The following is a 17,309-nucleotide window of genomic DNA, read 5'->3' as shown; positions in this document are numbered from 1 at the left end:
ATATATCCACCTAATCTCATTTACAGACGAAAGGTATTGATAATTATACTTTTAATAATTAATTGTTGGTTTTGCGGCATTATAATAACTAAATACAACCTGAACGCGTTTCTTTCCAATAACATAGATGACCTGCTACACAACTGTTTTAAATCATAACACAACTCACGCATTAACACGCCAGTTTTATGATCTAGTATTTTAAATACTTTTAATAAATTCTGTTTAATTATAGGTATAAGTGTGTATTTGAATCCACAATTGTCTTATCAAATTTCCCATATTTCAAGGTCATGTAAAAGGTTTTACCACATAAGGTGCAAGTTATTTCAAAATTGGGTTGTGTAAATACGTCATTTTTATCGATCGACATTGAATTTAACAAAATAATCTGTCATAAGCATAGTTTTGAAAGATAAAAAAGTCTAAGGTAAGTTTTGTTTCATTTTAGTTTATATAAAATAGGAAACGTTTCTTAATTTTACAATATTTAAGGTGATATTACACTTAAAGTAGACAGATTTATATATTAATTGTCTGTATTGCTTCGTTTTTTGTGCAATACTGGTTATTATCGATGCCGGGGAGATAATATTTAGTATCTTAATTATAAAAGTTTGACTTTAATATTTTAAGACATATTTGGAAATCACTTGTTGAGCAAAATTGAATGTTTGCAAGTAAACATGTTGTACAGGTAGCTAAGTTAATGATATATTTAGAGGAATATATTCGTGTCACAATCTACAATTTCGACTAAAATGAAAACAAGTATGATTATGTTAGAATTATAGTTCCCATCTTTAAATAGATTCAATAGAGATAAAGACGGAACTATTTCAGAGTGTTTTTATTGTTTGCACCCTTTGAAGATAGTCAAGTGTTACAATCAAAATCAATGTATTAAGAAAGTGGTTATATGTCGTCTTCATCAATTTGTGTACACAAATCATAACTTGTAAAACCTGTCAGCAAAAGAATTTCAATGGATTGATGGTTTCTATCCCTTTTTTTAATTGATTCAGAGGTCTCTTTAATATTTTCACCTTATTTGAAAACAAATGCTTGTTACCTTGAACTCATAACGCGTTTAGATTTTGACAGACTTTTAATAATCAGCTGACAGTAAAAAGGTAATTGTAATAATTTGATAATAGGCGGTAAAGTTATGAATACCTGTAGTAATTTAGTGGTGAAATAGCTCAAGTTGGACCTCAATGAGTCATTATTCTTTTAAGTTTTTTAAACTTTGGTTACTATAAACATTCAGTTTTTATATTTTTTCCTAAAAATTGTGCAGCTCATTCGTTTTACATGATTTTTTAAAACATGAATAGTCTTAAAATATGCACCACTATCACAATGTTATGTTAACTGTGGAATCGAAATACTTGATATATATGCTTGTCTATGATTGCTGGTTAGAATATTACCAACACATGTTCACAGATGAGTTAAGGTATCTGTACATAAGAAATTGAAACATTAAACTTATAATTTTGTTACAAGGCTATGTTTTATTAAAATAAAAATCATATAGAGTCAATACGCATTTCTATATAGTGAATGCTATGAAGGTATGTATTGCAGTAAGAGCAAAGAAAGACACAATATACTGTGAAAAATATGTTTTCAGTGCTAGTGTTTATTAAATCAAATTAGATTAACATGAACTTTATAACAAAACAAAACCTGCATCCTGTGGGAAATATAAAACTGTGTTTCAAATCAATTCGTTACGTTCACAACACATCTCCCAACTATAGTTTGAAAAAATTTTAATTAACAATTCCAAACTAACTGCGAGCTTAACATTGATTAAAAATAAATAAAGAAATGAAACAATAAAATAACCTGTTTTGCAAAAAAGATGCAACCAGTGTCTTTTGTGTTACACTGTAACTCATCTTGTTAGTGGAGGCTTCAGCTACAATAGGTTTCGGAATGACAAACCGGAAACAATTAAAAACAATCAGAATTCTTTTTTTAATCTAGAACAATAAACAAAAAAAAAATCATTCATGAAAAAATGTTCTACTGAATTACAAGCTTCAGGTTTTGGACAGACACATACAGAATATCGGAATGTTAAAATGTTTATATGTGCTTAACCTTCGGATTTAAATGCTGATAAAATGTATAATACATTTGTATTATTTAATTTCTTATTGAAGGCTACACTAATCTCAGAAACTTGTACCTACGATATAATTTTTTTATAAAACAGCCCTGTTTATTGAAACTATAAAATCGATATTTCAATTGGACATGCATAGTAGATAGGTACGGGGTGGAACCATCAAACGTTTGATATTGGAAGAAAATTGTTACACTTGTTATTGAAGAATTCGGAGTAGATCTTTTTAATTTTCGTTAAATCACATCTGATAGTAAACATTCTAATTCTTTTTACAAATGCCATTTAGACATCGTGATAAACATATCAATCTTTGTAAAGAGAAAAGACACCAATCGGGAATTAGAACCCATTTGACTGTAGAAAACACAGTGTCAGAGAATAAAAAGTTAAAAAATACTACGTAGCAAAAAACGCAAGATAGAGCAACATATACCCGCTAAAAAAACCTGAGGGTCTGCAGTTGCTGCTTCACTGGTGACACGGATGTGTTTCTCATGTCAATATAATTCATATTGCGTGATTAAGCATATTCTGTAAACAAATATAACAACGGTGAAAAATATTTAAAAACGCGTTTGTCCTGTTTTAGTATAAAGTATAAAATAAAATGAAGGATATACGTTTGCAATAATAAAATAGTGATATATACAACATTGTCTGTATAAATTATTTATTATCAAAAGACATTAACACATAAGATACAGTTTTATTAATGCTACTCATATTGGTTAGCCATGGGTTGTCCAAAGACACCTTTTCGACAGAAACAAGTCAACCATAATTAGAGCATTTGTGTTTCCCATACAGATGCCGATTGTCGTCTACAAAAAGTAACAAATGTGTTGTGAATAAAACAAATATGCATAGTCATTATCAAAGAAGTTGTTACAATCAGAGTGATTGTCTTACAAAGTATGATTGATTTTCAACTTCCTTAAAGATGTTCGCAGCTCTTCAAAATAACAAGCTTTTTAAATTTATAAAGGACAGTTATACTTTGAAATTAGATAAATAACGGAGCTTAATAAGCAGTTGAAAATGCAAGGTCCATGTCCTTGTTTTTAGATTTAAGCCATTGAAAATTTGGCGGGAAATAACTAGGTTTAAATTTTTTATATATTGGACATTAGCACTTCTTTTCTTTTTAAATCTATGAAAAAATAACAAAGATTTTACCAAATTATAAAAGTGGCTTTTTGAACTCTGTGTTATCATATTTCAAATGAAAAGTCTGGGTTAGCGGTTGAAATTGTTGACTACATAGATAAATCCAGAGGATTCCGAATACCTTATACAAAATCAAAAACAAGATAAGTGACAATCCGTAAACAAGATGTGTGTATATAAAAAGTGAAACAACAAAAATACTCCAAGGAACATTCAAAACGGAAAAACTTTTTTTCTCAAACGCCAAAATCAAAAACTCAGCAACATTAGACCAATTGAAAACGACTCACATATTCCTGACTTGGTAGAGGAATTTCCATATGTAGAAAATGGTGGAATATACCTAGTTTTATAGCGAGCCAAATCTCTCACTTGTATGACAGTCGCATAAAATTCCTTTATATTGAAGTTGGTCATCATTGTTTGAGAACCAATTTTACTAATTGGTTAACATTTATGGTATCTTTAGTGAGTTTTTATCAGAACTAGACAGGTGCAAATGCTGGTTGACATTTCGTTCCTTGTTATATTACCAGCCTAGTTATCAGTAGTATCCCTGTGGTGACAAGACAAGAGAAACCAGTTAAACTTCATAAACTAAAAATATAACTCAACATACCCAGGGACTTTTGCTTCAAAATCAGATCTGACACAACGTTTGGGTAATTTATTATTTGTTCATCTTTCCTAATTGATTTAAACCATTGTGGTAACGTCAGCCTATTCATCTATCGTGGATTCTTTTTCTAGAATCAACGCTTCCTAAATCCGTCGCTGAAATGGACTCACCTGATTATATTCTATTGTCTCCTTTGTGTTCATAATTTCATTAAGTTTGATGAATTGACTAATTTACTGATTTCTGTTCACTTATGGAATTATTTAAAAAAATTACCTTTAATGTTTGTAATTTCTATATGCCTTCACTGGGAATCGAACCCGTCCATGAATTCTGATATGTGTTACTGACATCAATATTTCGACGAAACCTCTGAGCTACCAATCGGTTTCGATTTAAATGTCTATTTTATATATATAAATGAATATATGATATACATCGGTACAACGGACACACAGGGCTTGTACCTTTATAAATATATACGTAATATGTAAACGTATAGTATGAGTTGGTAGCCACGAGGATTCATGGTTGAGATAAATGAGGTAAAGGTAAGGACTTTTCTGTTTAGGTTCGAATCCCTGAATTTTCTTTGTTGTCCCTATTCTCTAGTTTTCCAGTTTTTGTTCTTGTTTTGTATGTTAATGTCGATATTTTGTGTAATACATACGAGTTTGCTCGTTTATTATCAAACTATTGTTAGCTATTCCACATGTTTGAAACAAAAATGAATCCATTTTTGTTTTATAAATTAATATGATATGATTTCATCTGTTTTATTATATAATTTTACAAATGTTATTTCGCAAATTCCTATGCTAGAAACTCGTGATGTGCCTAGAATTATGCTTTTTGTTAGAAATTTCGGAAACTTATACTTATTATATGCACTATATATATGTTTTTTGTCGGGTTGTTGTTCCTTTGACATATTCTCCATTTCAGTTTTCAATTTTAATAGAAATAACTTCGAATGTATCTTATTTTGTAAAAACAGATAATATTCAGATTCTTGATAATATGGCGATCTTTAAGGGCAGATGTGTTGTTTTAAAATTTATTTGTATTTTTTAACCATTTAATTGTGATATTTAATTCATTGTAATTGATCGTTTGACACCATAACATGATTACTTAAACTCACTTACAATACCTTCTAATTAAGAATAGGCGTTAATTTTTAACCGAGCTAATGGTTTCTTTTTCAAAAATCAACGCTTCTCCATTGTATCTATATCACAAAATATTTAATACCAGTTACCAGGTTGACAGATTGACACAACGGTTTCATGAAAATATTTAACACAGACAGTAATTTTGTATATTTTTTTTACAGATAGGAGATGGACAGAGATTAGCTAAATAAGGTATTTTTAATAACTGAAATGAGAAAATGTAAATTCAGAAATTATTGGTTGCATTTATTATTGCGATTTTGTTATTTAAGACTAAAATGCGATTTTTATTTTTGCTATATTGAGAAAAATCCTGTTTAATTCATATACAAAATTTCAAAATGCGAGTTTAAATTATTGCGATTATTACCCTGTCGCATTTTTGCAATAATAAAAACATCGCAGTAATTTCTGAATTTACAGTATTACCCAATATCATTGTTGCATCAAAGATAGTTATTCATCATTCCGAATTCAAATTTTACGTAACATTGGTTTATTGTAATATAACCGATATATATCCTTTTCCAACATGTCTCTTCTTTAAATGGTTGTTTTTTTTTCTTCTATTTTACCGTAAATTGCCAACAGATTAATAATAACTATTTTATAACTTATGAAGTGTAATTTTCATAGCATCTTATTCTAAGTATATTTTGCTTGTACGTCTAACTACCAACGTATTTAAAGATTATGGAAATCAATTTAGAATATATAAGCTCAAGTATGGTAAACACATTTTGCTTCGACGTTTTCTCATAAGATCCAGATTGTATTCTATCTCATTTTGCAACTGTTATTGGTATTATTTTTTGTATTATTTTTTAATAACATAACTATTACCATTCAATTGTACAAAGAAGTAGGATCAGTTATGGTTAATATGGTTGCTGGATGTTGTCCAAATAATAACCCTGCTTTTCTGTTTAATGTACATACTTGAAATGAGAGATTGGCTAATCAATACGATGATTTAGTTCATAGCTTAGTTTATGAAGTTAAGTAACAAAATAACTCCCTGTCTACGGGGTTCTTATGTTCATCTGAAAGTAAAAAAAAATATTCCAGGAACATGAGCTCATAAATGTTGAATTGAAGTTTTGATCCTGCTGCAACCACTCTTATGACTGTTGATTTATGACTTTTGAATAGCGATATACTACTGTAGCCTGTATTTATCATTGCTCAGTCTTTAGTTTTCTATGTTATGTTTTTTGTATTATCGTCTGTATGTTTTATTGTTTTTGTTTTTAGCCATGGCCTTGTCAGTTTATTTTCGACTTATTAGTTTGAATCTCAGTTTGGTATCTTTCGCCACTCTTTTATAATTTAACTTCTATCGTATTTAAACAATCATTTCACAAAAATCAAAATAGGTTTAACCTATGTTTTACATTTAAATGTGCCATACCAGTACCGGTCATTGGAATCTACACAAAATATTTCAATGTACGGCTTACTGTATGAATTGGTACCTTGTCAAATATGTCAGAGTAAATAACTAAATTGAAGGTGAACATGAATGACTTGTATAAATATTTTGTATATGTTTATGTGTTTCGCTACTTATACATCATTTGCTTTTAAATATTTGACTTTGGTCGTTCCTGATAAAGATAAACAATTTTTTACACAAATACCGAACTCGAAGGTAAATTCAGATGGAGGAAGTCCACCAAACCTGAAAATATCAAACTGTCGACTACATTAACTGACAGAACCAATGACAAATAAAACTGTCATATTCCTGTCTTGGTATAAGGCATTGCAAAAAAGCACTTCGGACCATAACATTTCTAAACGTTTAATTTCATTTTCATCTTTTTTTTTAATTAGACGGTCCGTCAAAAGAATAAACAAAATATTTTTGAATTGGGCAATTTTTCTAGAATATTTTTGATTTGATTCAAACAGTCACACCAAGAACACCGCGATAAGAATCGGTCCTTGTGTGAAATGTCATTTGAAAATTGAAAAAAAATCTTTTCGAAGCCTCCTTTTAGTGTTGTCTTAAACTGTTACTGAACCAATAATGTAAGTCATTAAACTGTCACCAGACGTTCACTTTTTATTAAATACACAGCAAATGCTTCTTGTGGAATACATATCAGTTGTCATACAACATGATGTACCTTAAAGTTTTTAAAGGGTTCGCGTTGATTTCAGTTTATCTTTCTGTCGATTATTTTTATTTATTTTAGTTATCAGTGTATAGATTGAATCTATTTCATAACTTGTTGGGTTACCATTTTTCCTCAATACACCTGTTCTAATTACCTATACATTTTTTAAATACGGTTTCCTTAACATGTCCTTATCATTCATGACTTGGTACTATCCGCTGCTTAGAAAATTGATATTAAAGAGTAAGATACAATGCATCTCGACTGACTCTGATATCGAATACACTAAAAAGAAAAAAAAATGAATAAAGTCAGCAATACAGCAGTTAACATGTATCCTTACAGATATTATGACTTTTTTAATTATTTTATATTATTTACAATTATATTTAACATGTTTAAATAGCGCATTATCTTATTAAAATTACTCTAAGCGCTTAACATAAAAAAAAATCAATGCACTTAAAAGAGGTGTTTAACATTAAAATAATCAATCAAGAATGAAATAAAATTATGAACACATATAAAAAAGAAAAAGAACAATTGAAAGAACTATAATAATTAAAAAGGCATATATTACAACGAGCAGAACAAAGATAAAAAGTCACTGTCAGAATAAGAAGTTAAATGTAATCACTGAAAGCGAGTCTAAAATAATGTATTTTCAAATTTTTCTAAAAAAAGTTAGATGGAGTGTTCATGTCTTAGATGGCTAGGGAAATTGTTACAGTAGCTTTGACGAAATGTCTTTCTCTGTAAATTATGGTGCGTACACGAGGTTGTATTAGTTACATTGCATTTTCCGATCTAAGAGGTCTTGATTGTTGATATGCGTTAATTAGTTCTTTAAGATAGACAGTAAAAGTATCAAAAGCAGTTTTTATTACAAGAACTGGTGTAATTTGGTGGTGTTTCTTGGTACATGTAACGAGCCTAGCTGTCGTATTCTGTACTCGCTATAATTTATTGACTTACCTAGCATTAACTACAAACAACATATCGCAAACATTACGACGAATCGTAAGATAAACAACTTTTTATTCTCTTTATTTTCCCCTGTTTTTATAATTTCCCTCATGCGACGGGTTCATGTTGTTTTGCTATGGCATTGTCAGTCTTTCATTGACCTATGAGCTTTGAATGTCCTGTTGTTAAATTCCAAATCTTTTACACTGCATTTTGATGATCAATCCCCTATTCCTAGTTTGTATACATTTAAATATGCTGCCTTTTATTTGTCAGAGTAAATATGAATTACACATTATTAACACGCGACGATGTAATTTTGAATGGAGATGTCGTTTTATATCATTTAAAAATGATATTTTAGCACACTTGTCACATGCTGTATATACTTTAATCATTGGCTTCGATGCATTTGCTACAAACATAAGACATCTCAAACAAATGAAAGTTTACTGATAAGGTACGCATATTGTGAATTAGAATGCAATTGATGTACATATTCATTGTTGAAATACTGTTGTACTCTGACCTTCTCTAGTGTGTACAAACCTTTACGGATAAAGTATGAAATGCAATATCTGTCAAGATGAAAATAAATGCTCTACGCATATATTATTTATAAGGAAGACAAGTAAAACTATCGGCAAATATTGCAATTGTATTAAAAAGATAGAAACAAAATATATTTGATACTATTGTACAAAAACAAGTATTAATATATGTTTTTTTTTCTTACGGGATCTCTATTACGCAGCTAGGACCGGAGATTTGGAAAAGGTCAGATATAATTTTGCAAATTATAATATGTTGATAGTACCTCAGTTGTCAATACTATTACGTCTAAAAAGTTAAGTAAATATGTTGAACAGTGGCAATGCAATTTACAGTCAGAGAAAGTTTTATCTGGTAAAGGTGGTAACACAATTCGAACATATAATCTATTTAAGACAGGTTTTGATTCATTTTTTTCGTACGGTGACCTATATTTGTTAATTTCTGTGTCGTTTGGTCTCTTGTGGAGAGTTGTCTCATTGGCAATCATACCACATCTTCTTTTTGATATTGAAACAGAAAGGTATTGCACAATTGTAATGCCATTTTCGCAAAGGATTTCTTTTGCCAAATTTCGAGGTGGTGTAGCACCACTAAGAATCGAGACTTTACTTTTAGAGGTTTGAGTCTGTGATAATTTTTAAAGATATTTTAGAAGATAAAGCCCAAGTTATTTTATCCTGTCCTATATATGACAATTTTAGAAAAAATATTATTTGATAAAGCAACACATTTTAGCAGTGATTTTTTGTCTTTTGATGAAAAACAGAAATTAGTGTTTTTATTTACAGATATGAATATGATTCGTAGTTGTGCCAAAGCCTGTAATCTTATTTTAAATAGACGTAGAAATGTTTAATACTGAAAATATTGTTCTTATAAATATCTTCTATAATAAACGAATTATTCATATGTGACCCGCTATGAAATTTTGTGCCTAAATGAGGTGTTATGTAATTTGCGGGAAATTGCGTTACTTTGACAACTAAAAGAAAAACACTTGAAAAATCAAGCACCTGTTCGGCAATTGTCTTTCGTTTTACGTCTTAGTACTAATCACAGACATAAATCGATATCCCTGATTAATTTTATAATATCTGACAACATGTTTTCCCAGAAAAATGCGGTAAAAGGTCGGGTAAATGTTAATTATTTGGGCCTTCGCGTGAAATAAAAAATCACAAACAGATTTCGCCGCCTCAAAATTGGCAAGTAAGGATAGTATATTGCTTCACATCTTTCTAGCGCCACCACAATTCCACTAGATTTAGTTGAAGGTCGAGATTTAGATTTTCTTGATAAAATAACAACAGTGAATGATTTATACTTTGGGAACGCAGAATCAGAAAAGTCTGAGAGACAAATTTTGTATAGTGACATAGAATCTGACACTGACACTGACAGTTTCAATGATTATTGTGTGGTCAGTTTTTTAGCTAGTGGAACAACTGATGATATAAGTAATGAGTTAACAAAGGCAGACATCTTGGAGACTGGGAATCGTTTGTTGAATACCGTGAAAACTGCCTAGAAATGGCAACAACAGAACTTGGTATTGCAACTAAGTTTCAGTTTTTTCATCACAGACAGTCTGGGGTTTTAACACAATCCAAAAAAACACAAATCAAAAGAAAGGGAGAAATCGAGACAGAAATTCTTTTTTAATGGACAGCAGGTTTCTTTAGAGACATTTGTATTTACCCATGGAGTTAATAGGGAAAAATGATGTCATTGGTATTTCTCTTGACGCTGAGGGTCCTACACCCCGTACACATAGTAATAAAGGAAAATCTTCAAAACATGCACTGAAACTTACAGAAGTTGAACCGATTAAACGCTTCCTTCAATCGTATGCGAACCAATATGGACTTCCTTTGCCTAGGATAATGCCAAACCAGAAATCGCACGCAATTCCACTTCCGTCAGACAAAACTAAGGCAGATATACATGAGGAATATTAGGAGGCATGTGAGTCCATGGATATGAGGAAAATATGCCTTTCAAAATTCAATGTCATATAGTTAGAACAGACACCCCATATAATAATAATAAGCCAGCTACTGATTTATGTCACACATGTCAGGCGTATGTAAGCTCTATAACACACAGTGGATATTTGACAGAAGAAGAAAAGACAATAAAATACCAGGACCACACAGGAAAAGCAAAGGCGCAGAGAGACAATTACAGAAATGAATGTGATGAAGCTAAATCAGCATATACTTCCTTGTCAGAAGATAAAAAACAAAGAGGTAATTTGTTTTAATTGATGTTTTTGTTATCAGGTAGATAGTACATACAGGTATATACTTACTTGTATAAATTTGGTTAGAGTGTTTGAATGAAGTGAGCACCACTGATGACTCTATATTACAGGTAACAGTCAAGAACTACCTATATACAAGTCGTCTATTTTGATGGCATATATCAATTTACATTGTAATACATGTATGTATACGCGTAAACAAAAATAAACATGTACTTGTACATGCATGTGTGTGTTCTGCTAAATGTATGATTTGGTCTGTCCTGTGAACATTTTTGATGCAATCGAACTAAATATAATAATATTTCAACTATCATTATCAATACAGTTGAAGCCCGCCTACGGGTGTGGAATTTTCTTGCTGTGATGAAAACTTATTGGTGGCCTTCGGGTTTTTTTTTTTTTTTTGGCTCCTTGGTGGGGTTGGTGTCTCTTTTAACTATTCCACATGTCCATCCTCAATTTTATACTTCAGTATGGTGTTCAAAAGTAGTAGACTCAGCTTGTATTGATCAGTTCTGTCTTACTAATGTTTATTATAATAACATTCACACATTTTATAAAACATGATATCCGTCCTTTAAAATATAAAGACAATGCGCGAACAAACAAAAACGAATTATGAAGTCTGGAACCTGTAATTTAAGGTTTGTTCTTCGCTATAATATCAATTTTCTTTATTGTTTATAGATTACAAGTATCTCTTTTTAATTGTTGTGCATTTGTCATCTATATTCTAACTAGTATGTATTGTATAGTGCATATGGTATATGTTTTGCTAAATATTTAAGGTACTACCTCATAGGTGGACCTGTAATTGTGTACACCCTTGTCCCTTTGGTCTATAGTAGATAGTTGTTTCAATGGCAGTTATACGACATCACTTTATGTTTAACTAATTGCTTTTATTAGAGCAAGCATGTAGGAGTGAGGTGATGTGGACAACATTTGATTTAAAGACCTGGCCACAACTAAAATATATCTAAATTTGCTCAAACCTGACCCATGTCTGTTGGGTAAGGAAAGGAAGGTAGAACAAATCTTGTTTTTAATGGAAAAAATATAAAAAAATATATATAAGTAGCTAAAAATGCTAGTAAGAGGTGTCTTGCATAGAAATCTAAAAGATGTCCTTGTATCTGAATAAGCATTAGTGTAACTTTAGAAATAAATGACTGAATTTTCAATTGACTAGAATACAAAAATAGTTAAATTAAATCTACTAGAACATATTAACAGTTTATCGATTAAACATGGAAAGGAATTATAACTTGATAAATATATTGGATCAACTTTAAGGCTAAATATAGAATTAAGAATATGTGGTATGATTGCCAATGAGACAACTCTCCAAAGAGACCAAATGACAGAGATAATCTAGTTTCATTGTACAATAGCAAACATAGTATGCATCCTACAGAAAAATAATAATATCTGAATTTTGAAGTATATAAAACATTAAAAGGATATAGATTTAAAAACAAAATACCTTAGATAGCATCTAATGGCGAACACGGCATCAGTACACATTATTTGGAAAACAAACTATATGAGCTGATAGACAACTCACAGTCAGCCAATCGGAAGATTTGTTACATCCAAAATTTAACTATTTGTATTTAGACTCCACCACCTCTATTTTCAATTAAAAAATGTAACCTCATTGTGTTTGTTTCAAGAAAAATAAGGAAATGTGGTGTCCAAACTCTCCCAATACATGTGAACACAATTAAATGGAGTTTTGAATCAAAATGAAGAAAGTAAATGAAAAATAAATCATCCAATAAAAAACATCAAATTTCTTTGTAAATGTTTTACATGTACTCCTGTGCCAAACACAAATGACTGTTCTGCAGAAAAACTTAAAAGTTCCATTCAATCTTTGATTCACCTATTCTTTTACTAAGAAAATGGATACTTCAAATCAAATAAAGGGTAACTTGTAGCTGAAGTTTTTTTATAGAAAAGTGTTCTGCGATGTTAGTTGTTAAATCTTATAATTCTTTCCCTAATGGGTTGCCAAATCCTTAAACCTTTGAAAGATACCCAGCAAATATAATTATTGCAATAACTGTAATGCTTGAGTTTCCGATTATTATTTCCATGATAGAGGAAGTCATTCAAGCATAGTTTCTTAAAAGTAAAATTAAAGTCATCTCTAAAAGTCTTAATATCATGTACAATAGTTTGTTTTGTTTTAACAGACATATATGTGTACTGCATAATAAGATATATTTTGAACAGAAAAAATAAATCTTTATAACATTCTAAATTATTATCAAACACTAATAAGCAACACACAAACTAATCTTAAATCTATAAAAAGGTTTTATTTTAACACGCATTGTATGGTTCAGATATTGACCACTTTACACACTTTTGTGAGGGTCTCTATCGGGATTACATTTAAGAGAATAGTAGACAAAAATAGAAAGAAAAAGACCAAACAATACTGAATAATGGGGTGCTTAAAATTATGAAATAAAATTGTGAACAGCAATTGGGATTATACTGATAATAAAGGTAAAACATATTTAATGATAGAAAAACAATGGGATTAAAAATAATGATTTCAAAACTGATCACCCGTTTCCTTGCCCTCTACAAGCTCTTTTCTCAACGTCTATATCAATTTTTTCCCAGTTAATATATATTAATTAACAATGACAATGGAATTAAACAACACATAGCAATTACACATCAATGTTTTCAGGATGGGTTAGGCAATCATCATTACACAGTGAGGTATAGTTACTAACTTGTTTAGATCATATTATGAATTTAGAAATTTTTAAGGAACTAAGATTCCAAATTTTTCTGGCGATGTTGAACTTAATTCATATCTCAATGAAATATCCCATAGTTTTTTTTAATTGCGTAGACGAGATATTTCAATGGAGATTATTTGACCTTGTCCCTATATGTATGTCATGGTCTACTGCTTTGACACTTTTCCTAATTTCAGTGATAATGTCACTGTAAGAGGAACCACTTAATATGAGAAGTTAATACTATCTGGTCAGTTTTATCGGGAATTTGAACAATTTCCTTTTGATTTCACAGCCAGATATGTTTAAATTTCAATGTACATTACTTCCGTATTTTTGTAAATAATCCGACAAAATCTAAAGTAAAGGATGATTGGAAAACTGTGTTTGTTTACATTTTGAAAATATGCATTTGTAATGTACAATTATATCCGAATGTGTGTTAATAAACCGACAAAATCTAGCAAATTGGTCATTTTAATGTTGTGTTTTTGTTGTGTCGTTGTCCTCCTCTTATATTTGATGCTTTTCCCTCAGTTTTAGTTTGTAACTCGGATTTGTTTTTATCTCTATCGATTTATGAGTTTCGAACAGCGGTATACTACTGTTGCCTTTATTTATTGAAGATCTGTTTCACAGATCTGATTATATATAAATGAGTAGCATGACGGTTGCTACATTTAAAGCAGGATCTACTTATCATTCCAGAGCTCCTGAAATCACCCCTGATGTAAGGTAGAGGTTTTGTATCTTAGTCTTTAGTTTTCTATTTTGATTATTGTATTATGCTGTTTGTCTTTTGTCTCTTTTCGTTTTTGCAATAGCGTTGTAAATATAAAAAAAGAAGATGTGGTATGACTGACAAGTAAACAACTCTTCACCAGAGACCAAATGACATAGAAGTTTACAAATTTAGGTTACCATACGCCCTTCAACAATGAACAAAACCACCTATTTGATTTTAGACTGATGACTTTGAATGTCCCTTTGGTTTATTTATCCTTTCTTTTATTGATAGCGGTTCATTAAAACTAAAAAAGTGTGAGTGCGATTAATTTTAATGTAGGATTTTAGGGAGTGCGATGAATTTTCATTGTTGATTAATGTTATTAGTGAATATGCGATACCATACATTATTCATTTGAGGTCTTTAATATTGATGATGTTTACAATTTGAAATACAAACTTATCATACATGCTTGAAAGACATATGCATTGATGAAATTACATAGGTACTATATATATATCTGAATAGTTGACATGCTGGCTAGTGCAACGCGTTGACTGTTGTTCGCAAATTTAAGAGAAATGCATGACAGTCAGTACATGTTCCGTATCACAACGTGTTACAGTAATTTAGTTCATTTACGCGTAATGATAGAAGTCCTTACAGGTTCGAGGTGTAAACAGTATGTTGGGGTATCACCTAGTTTGTCGCCATTTAGATTGAATGTAAAACTACATTTGATTGGACAATTAAGGGTTGATGATGCAGAGAATTGTATTAGAAATTGATAGGGATGACAAGTTATTGATACAAACCTATTTCTCTAGTTATTTCCAACGAATTGCTCTTGAACGTACCCAGATTAATTTCAACGGATTGATCTAGGGTACACAAAAAACTGTTATGTGTTGCTCCCACACACGGGAACCAACACATACACGTTGCTCTAGCGAGCGTGTTAAACCTAACCTGAAATATGATCTGAATGGTTCATTGTAAAAAAAAAGAAAAATTAAACGTCACCTATTACTCAAGCGTGACTTTTAAATAATAGTTGTGTGAAACGCTCTTTGTAATCATAGACTCGTCCATTAATGACGTTTTGTTGGTATTAAATGATTAGTACCCTTGAAGGACCGAAAACATGTTAACAGTTTTCGGTACCGTAGATGTAATTCATTGTCCAAAGATGTATATGTTAGCGGCGGCAATAAGAATTTAAGACATTACGCGTATTCCTGGAATCTAATGATGATTATTCCACCTATTGCCAAACATCATTTCAGGCGTTAAGTGAGTTTTGAGATTTTTGTTGTATTTTCCAAGTACATGTATATTCGAAGAAGTATTCTTGATGTAAAAAAATAGAGTTTAAAAGAGGGACGAAAGATACCAGAGGGACAGTCAATCTCATAGATTGAAAACAAACTGACAACGCCATGGCTAACAAAAAAAGACAAACAGACAAACAATAGTACATAAGACACAACATAGAAAACTAAAGACTAAGCAACACGAACCCTACCAAAAACTGGGGGTGATCTCAGGTGCTCCGGAAGGGTAAGCAGCTCCTGCTCCACATGTGGCACCCGTCGTGTTGCTTATGTTATTACAAATTCGGTAAATAGTCTAATTCGGTAGGTCACATTCGTGAAAAGGGAAGGGTATTGTAGTTACGACATAAGGAACATATCCGATATCATCTGTGAAACGGTTATTCCATAACCGTTCACCAACTTGTGATGCCGTCCGTAAAATTTACGAAGGGATGATTTAAACTTCACCACTTGGAACTCTTGGTTTAATAGCTTCCTTGTGAGCAGCAATCCTCTATCAAGGAAATCATGATAGGAAATACAAGCCCGGGAATATCGTATCAATTGGGAGATATATACTCCGTATGAAGGCGATGCTGGAATGTTGCTACATAGAAATGGAAAGTTCACATTTGGGAAGCAGAAATCATCTCTTTTGTCGTAAAGTTTTGTTTTCAACCGACCTTCATTGTCAATTTCTAGATGTAAGTGAATATATGAGTCAGACTTATCTGTATCTGTAGTATCCTTTATCTCTAGTTCGATGGGATAGATTCGTTCAACATAGTCACCAAATTTTGTATTATTTAGTGAGAGAACATCATCTATATAGCGGAACGTAAAGTTAAAGGATATTGCTAACTTCTTATCTTTCTTCCTAAGAAGTTCCTGTATGAAGTCAGCCTCATAATAATAAAGAAACAAGTCGGTAAGAAGAGGGGCACAATTGGTTCCCATTGGAATTCCGACAGTCTGTTGATAAACACGTCCTCCAAACGTAACAAACATGTTGTCAATCAAGAAATCAAGCTTCTTGATAATGTCAGTTTCAGATAATTTTTTGTTTGAATAAGAGTGATTCTTTACAAAGTAGGATTTATCTCTCCTCAAGACAAGATACTTGTATCTACGTTCGCCATTCTTTTTAATGAAACAAAGTAATACCAACTCTTTCAATTTGTCTTTTAGTTTGGAATGAGGAATACTTGTGTAAAGTGTAGAAAAGTCAATACTATTGCAAGATGAGAGAGTCTTATAATTAACTTGCATTTCTTTTTGGGTATTCAAAAATTAAATGTTGCAAGCAAGTGTATCTAATGAAAGTAGGGTAAATTATAGAGTCTGTCGAAAATTATTTGTAGAAATTTCACACTTTACAGGGCGAGATGGTTTTGGTCTTGTCAAAAGTAGACACATGTAGAACATCTGGCATTTTCCACTTCTTAATCTGGATTATTACTATTTGATGGACATGATACGGAAGAAACATA

General features: G+C 31.0%; 1 protein-coding gene and 1 pseudogene across 1 annotated transcript in view; both read left to right on the top strand.

The window, feature by feature from the left end:
* Window positions 1-317: 317 nt before the first annotated feature.
* The window catches only part of LOC127705347 (putative ankyrin repeat protein RBE_0317), a 72,878-nt gene continuing 55,886 nt past the window's right edge, over window positions 318-17,309 (top strand). The window contains exons 1-2 of the mRNA XM_052209657.1: window positions 318-430; window positions 5,263-5,293. The gene's annotated coding sequence lies outside the window, so the exon portion shown is untranslated. The remainder of the gene's footprint in view (window positions 431-5,262; window positions 5,294-17,309) is intronic.
* Window positions 8,672-11,008, top strand: LOC127705528 (uncharacterized; annotated as a pseudogene).

Source organism: Mytilus californianus, unplaced genomic scaffold (genome assembly GCF_021869535.1).
Source record: "Mytilus californianus isolate M0D057914Y unplaced genomic scaffold, xbMytCali1.0.p SCAF_6, whole genome shotgun sequence".
Lineage (NCBI taxonomy): Eukaryota > Metazoa > Mollusca > Bivalvia > Mytilida > Mytilidae > Mytilus > Mytilus californianus.
This window is presented reverse-complemented; position numbering and strand designations above follow the sequence as displayed.